We start from the raw sequence: 6,000 nt of genomic DNA on the forward strand, positions 1-6,000 counted from the left end.
CCAGATCCCCCCAGATCCATTTGGTGCTCAGTTGATGTGTATGGAGTTTACTTCATACTCCACTTATGTGGAGTAAGTCAGAGAGAGAAAGACAAACACTACATGAAATCCGTGCTATGGAGGCCAACATAGGGCACAAATGCACAGGGAACTAAATCTAGTCACTTGGGATGGAACGTGAAGGAGCATAATGTGAAAAAAAGAATGTGTATATATATATAGGGATCACTTTGCTGTAGAGTGGAAATTGATAAAATATTGTATATCAGGTATAATAGACATTTTTTTTTCAAAAAAAAAATCAGTCATGCTTTAGCCATGATAGGACCAAGAGACCTAAAATCAAAAAATAAAATAAAATATGGCACAAAGGAGCTCTCTACAAGACAGAAACAGATCATGGACATGGAGGGAAGACTTGTCTCTGCCAGGCAGCTGCGGGGAGAGAGTGGGGCTGTCGGGGATGTTGGGGTCGGGAGATACAGATTGTTCCATTTAGAAGGGCTGGGTGATGGGGTCAGGCCGTACGACACAGGGAACTGTATCCAGTCGCTTGGGTAAGACCCTGATGGCAAATGAAACACACAGGGGTGTATGCGTGCCTGGGTCGCTGTGCTATTCAGCAGAAATGGAAGATCAATGACGCTTTGAAACAAAATGTACTTCTGTCCCAAAGAGGGCGGGGAGTGATGGGGCAGCCACAGCTTGGAGGTGGGAAGTGGCCCACAGGATGGTCCGAGGAGAGGGAGTCTCCCTCTCTGCCAGAGGGTCCTGGGACCTGGAAGAGCCAATGGCGAGGGTGGAGGCAGGGCAGAAGGGCCTGGCAGCAAAACCAGGTCGCGAGAGACAGTGAGAGAGAGAGAGCTGTGAACACACTGTGGGAAGGAGCGAAGGATGAGCTGAGAACTTCCCCCACTCCCCCCTCCAGGGATGCTATTTTGGGGGCAGTGAATATACGCAGTGCAGGGGGCAGGCTGGGGAGAGTATGCCAGCTTCCACCGGGGTGAGGGGGACCACTGCTGCCTCAGTGCTCCCCAGCCAGCCAGGTTCACTGGGTCTGGAACCCACTTCCCTCCCCACTGGGAAAGGCTTGCTCTCTTGAGCACCAGGGGAGAAAGAAGGAGCTTGAAGATTTGCAGCTGGCCTCTTGGCACCTGCTGCTTGAGGGTCCCCTGGGTCCTTAAACCTAGGGAGAACTGTCTATTTTCCTTACTTCTTTGGAATGGAAATGTGGAGGGTACTGCGGGGCACGGGGAACAGCTCAGGGGCGCTGAGTGGTTTTCGCCCCCAGCCCTGTACTTAGGCACCCTGCACAGATCCTGCTTTGGCATCAGACTTAGGGAGCAAATTCAGCCTTACAAGGGGCCAAGGCAGGCAGTTCCCATTGTGGCGCAGTGGAAACAAATCCAACTGCTGGTTTGATCCCTGGCCTTGCTCAGTGGGTCGGGGATCCGGTGTTGCCACGAGCTGTGGCGTAGGTTGCAGATGTGGCTTTTATCCCGCGTTGCTGTGGCTGTGGTGTAGGCTGACAGCTACAGCTCCGATTCGACCCCTAGCCTGGGAACCTCCATATGCCTCGGGTGCAGCCCTTAAAAAAAAAAAAACACGAAAAAAAGGGAGCCAGGGCAGAAGGGGTTTCTGGGGCCAGTGGGGTTCACCCACTGAAGCTCCAGCCCCTCTGGGTGGGAGCCCATATCTTGTCCCTTTGGGCCAAGGAGGCTGGACAGAGGTGGGTGTCAAGCTGAGCCTTGCTTGGGATGAGGGGAAATTCCTGTGCCCCAGCTCAACCCCACTGAGGGGCCCTGACTCATTTTGGGATGAAGGCTCCAGTGCCCTGCGGGTTTCTGTGGTGGCTGGGGGCAGGGGGCGGGCAGAGAGCACTGGGGACCAGCAGAGACTTTTGTTTTCGCTTTTGGAGCTTGGCTCCTTTTCTGCCCAAGAGCTCAGCTTTGTCTGAGGGGGCAAGGTTGGCTGAGACGGGAAGAAGATGCTGGACATGGCCACAGTAAAAGGCCGGTTAGGTTAGACTTCCAGAAGAACTTCCTAGGAAGACACTGGGGCACATTTCCCAGAGGAACCGAGGGACCTGGTCCCCTGGATATTTTCCACAGCGAATCCCTCCCTCCCTCTCAGCTGGCAGTTGGGGCTGGGGTTGGGGCAGTGTAGGCCGGAGGCCAACAGATCAACCAGAATTACCCATTGCGGACGGTGGGGCTCTGAAGGCTCCAGGAAGGATGAGAGTGGGTCCAGGCATCAGAAGACATATATCCCCTGACATATGGGTAAGGGATTTGAGTTAGAACACCACAGGTGTCAAAGCCTGTCTCCCACCTCGGTCGGTCGGTCCCTCCCCCACTGTCGTATCATCATGTTTGTCTTCTTCCGGCCTTGGCGAGACCAGGGAGGGAGGCGAGAAGGGGAAAGCGGCCATGGTGCAGGGGGGGCCTGAAGCAAGAGGCCTTCAGGACTTCTTGGCCGGGGTTGGAGAGGGATGGGGTCATGGAGCCAAATGCCCTGGGGTAGAGGAGTCGGGGTGGTCAGCAGAGGGGCAGGGGGGTGCAGGGCGCCCATGTAGTTCTGTCCAGGACCCCTGCTCTGGAGATGATACCCCATCCTGGCTTTTGGCCCCCAGGTGAATAGGGGAATGGGGCCCAGGGAGTGATGCCCACGCCCTGCCCCCTTCCTGGGGCCCGAGGCCTTGTGGGTATTTGCCAGAGCTGACCGCTCCCACCCCCGGAGCGGCAGAAACAATGTGTGGATGGGAGATGGGGGCGGCTCAGGAGATGGTGTGAAGGAGATAGGTCACCCAGAAGCATGGGTGAGGGGCAGGGAAGAGGAGAGTGCCCCCTGGTGCTGGCCTTTATGGCATGCCCGTACACACGGAGAACTTACCTGGGGGAGAATCAGAGAGCTCCTCACCTGCCCTGGCGTCCCACTCCCTCTGGGGCCAGCAGGTGGTTAAGCCTGGGGACAGAGCAGGGACTGAGCGGGACGTGGCACAGAGGGTCTTTGGAGCTCAGGGGTCTGTGTGTCTCTGGTTTCAGGTGCAGCCCTAGGCTCTGGCAGTGGGCACATCTGGGTCTCTTCTCTGTGTCTGGGTCCTCCAGACTTACCCTGTCTCACATAGCTCCAGATGCACAAAAAAGTGCGCGCGCGTGCACGCACACACACACACACACCCTTTCTCACTTACCAGGCTCTCAGGGACACCCACCTGCAGACCCACTTTTCTCAACACACATGGCACTCACGCACAGTCTCGCATAACCAGGAACAAACACAGGGCCACACAGTATGTCCCAGATGCCATGGGGACGTGGGCCTGCAAGCACGGCCATGCATTCGCACAGGACCCCACGTGGACCCCAGGAAGAGTGCACGCCAACACATGCGTGAAGTCCCACATGCATATGCTCCTGGCTTTGAAGCTGACCCCATTCCCCAGGGCTGTGCTGCTAAGTGGCCAACAAGCGGCTCTCCAATTTAAGCTGCACCAGCATGGCACCGAGCCTGGGGACGAGACACATAATCAGCTCTTGCGAACTGCTGTGAGCTAGCTCCAGTCCACTGCTCCGTTATCCTTTGTTGCAATCACATGATAAACTTTAACCACAGATGGGTGCGCGCCCCCCCACCCTGCCCCAGGAGGGCTGCACCTGGGCAGCAGTGACTCATTAGGGCAGCTTCTTTCCCCATGGGGAGACCTCCCTTTCCCTGGCTTCTCTGCCCCCACTCCTGTCCCAACCCTACTTCCTGCCCCAGGTGTGGAGGGCGACAAGCCCAAAGCTAATTCAGGCAGGCTTCCAGGAGGAAGAGGACCAGGAGATGCTGCATGTTCTCAGAAAAATGTGAACCCTCCCTGTGCCCGGCTGCCGATGCTCTGGATCGGCCCCCCTTGTGCCTGGCCAACCCCTCATTTCCTGATTCTTCTCCCTGGTCCCCAGGACCAGGAGTCTGGTCAACACTGAAAGCTGAGAAGGAGGAGAATTCGCTCCTTGCGGGGCAGTAAGGGGAGGTGCTCAGAGCCTGTTCCAAGTGAGGACCCCTCTTTCTAATCAAGCTCTGGGAACGTTGCATCACTTCTCAGAGCTTCTGCTCTTCGATTAGAAAAAAAAGGGAAGGGACCAGACCGAGTAGTTTTAATTTCCCTCTTGGCTTGACATTTTGGCGTACTGTGCTTCTGAGATGCTTCTAGAGTCTCCTCCCAGCTCATGAGGGAGGTGAACAGATGTGGCTGGGGGTTCGGGGTTAGCGAGTGCCGCAGCAAAGGAGCGGGAGCCTGGGTCTGGGAGTCTGTAGGTTTGGGTTTGGGGCCTTGGCAGGCCACGTTCGTTTGGGGAAATTTCTCTTTGCTGTGGCTCCTGAATTCTTCCTGCTACACACACGTATTAGAGGAAAAGGGAAGGGGAGGGAGAGAGGGAGGAAAGAAGGAAGGGGGCAGAGGGAGGGAGGAAGGAGGAAAGGAAAGAGGGAAAGAAAAAGAAAGAAAAAAGAAGGGAAGGAAGGAAGAAAAGAAGGAAGGGAGAGAGAGAGAAAAGGAAGGAAGGAAAGAAAGAAAGAAAGAAAGAAAGAAAGAAAGAAAGAAAGAAAGAAAGAAAGAAAGAAAGAAAGAAAGAAAGAAAGAAAAAGAAAGAAAGAAAGAAGGAAAGGGAGTTCCCACTGTGGTACAGTAGGTTAAGAATCGACTGCAGGAGTTCCTGTTGTGGCAAAGTGGAAATGAATCCGACTAGTAGCCATGAGGTTGGGGGTTCGGATGATCCCTGGCTTCGCTGCTCAGTAGGTTAAGGATCCGGTGTTGCCATGAGCTGTGGTGTAGGTCACAGACGTGGCTCGGATCTGATGTTGCTGTGGCTGTGGTGTAGGCTGGCAGCTGTAGCGCTGATTCGACACCTAGCCTGGGAACCTCCATGTGCTGTGGGTGCAGCCCTAAAAAGAGAAAAAAAAGAATCTGACTGCAGGGGCTTAGGTCACTGCAGAGGCAAGAATTCCATCAGTGGGTTAAAGCATCCGGTGTTGGTGAAGCTGCCATGGAGTTTGCAGCTACAGCTTGGATTCAGTCTCTGGCCCAGGAACTGAAAGGAAAGGAAAGAAAAGGAGAAAGGGAGGAAAAGGAAAGGGAGCCAAAAAAATAAAAAATAAATAAATAAATAAAAAGAAAGGAAACAAAAAGGAAAGAAAAGAAAGTGTTCACTTTGGATCCAGGAAGCAGCCTGCCTAACCAGTAAAGCTGCCAGCGGGCCGTGGAGAGGCTGGGGGAGAATGGCCTTCCTAGTTGTTACAAATCCTTCCACGTGAATCTGTGAAGTGGGCAGTCCTGGGCTTTCCTGAACTTGGGCTGAATCGTGCCAGGGCAGAGTTGAGGGCCCCCCTCCACCCCGTCAGTGCTCCGGGCAGGGGCTGGGGTCTCCAAAACAGCCCACTCCTGGGCCCAGGGCCTCCTGCCGCTGCATTGCTGCTCCTTCTGAAAACAACTGAAACCACAAAATTGGCTTGTGGTTGGGTGAATATCAGTCACTTCTATTCAGCTTGGCTTCCTAGGATGACTAAGGGGGTTGGAAGCCCCTCCTACTAGCCCCCCAAATTTTCAGAGGAGTCAGAGGCAGACGTGGAAAAGTGCTTTCCTGTGGAGGCTTTTGCTGGAACCTGCGCTCCCAAATAGCAGAGCTGCATGTACCCCAGCATGTCTGTGGGCCCAAGGGCTTGGGGGGGGTCACCAAGGAAGGGGAGTGACGTTATTCCTGGGCCACCTCGCCTAACAGCTTGGAGAAGAGAGGGGCTGAGGATAAGGATACTCAGGTCTGCAAAGAGCCCCTTTTCAGTCTGCATCTTCCAGCTCTAATTCTCAAGGAACGCAGGAGCCGAGCTGCTGCTGAGGGCGTGACTGGGCACAGTCGTACCACAGGCAGAGCTGCTCGGGGATCAGCTTGGCAGCCCAGCTGGTGCCCAGGCCTGAGACCAGAGTCCTTGGTTGGAGTTCCCACACCTCCCTCCCAGTGGCTG

Source organism: Sus scrofa, chromosome 12 (genome assembly GCF_054392235.1).
Source record: "Sus scrofa isolate SSC_HxYL_T2T_F1_AM1 chromosome 12, Sscrofa_HxYL_maternal_Yorkshire_Landrace_v2.0, whole genome shotgun sequence".
Classification (NCBI taxonomy): domain Eukaryota; kingdom Metazoa; phylum Chordata; class Mammalia; order Artiodactyla; family Suidae; genus Sus; species Sus scrofa.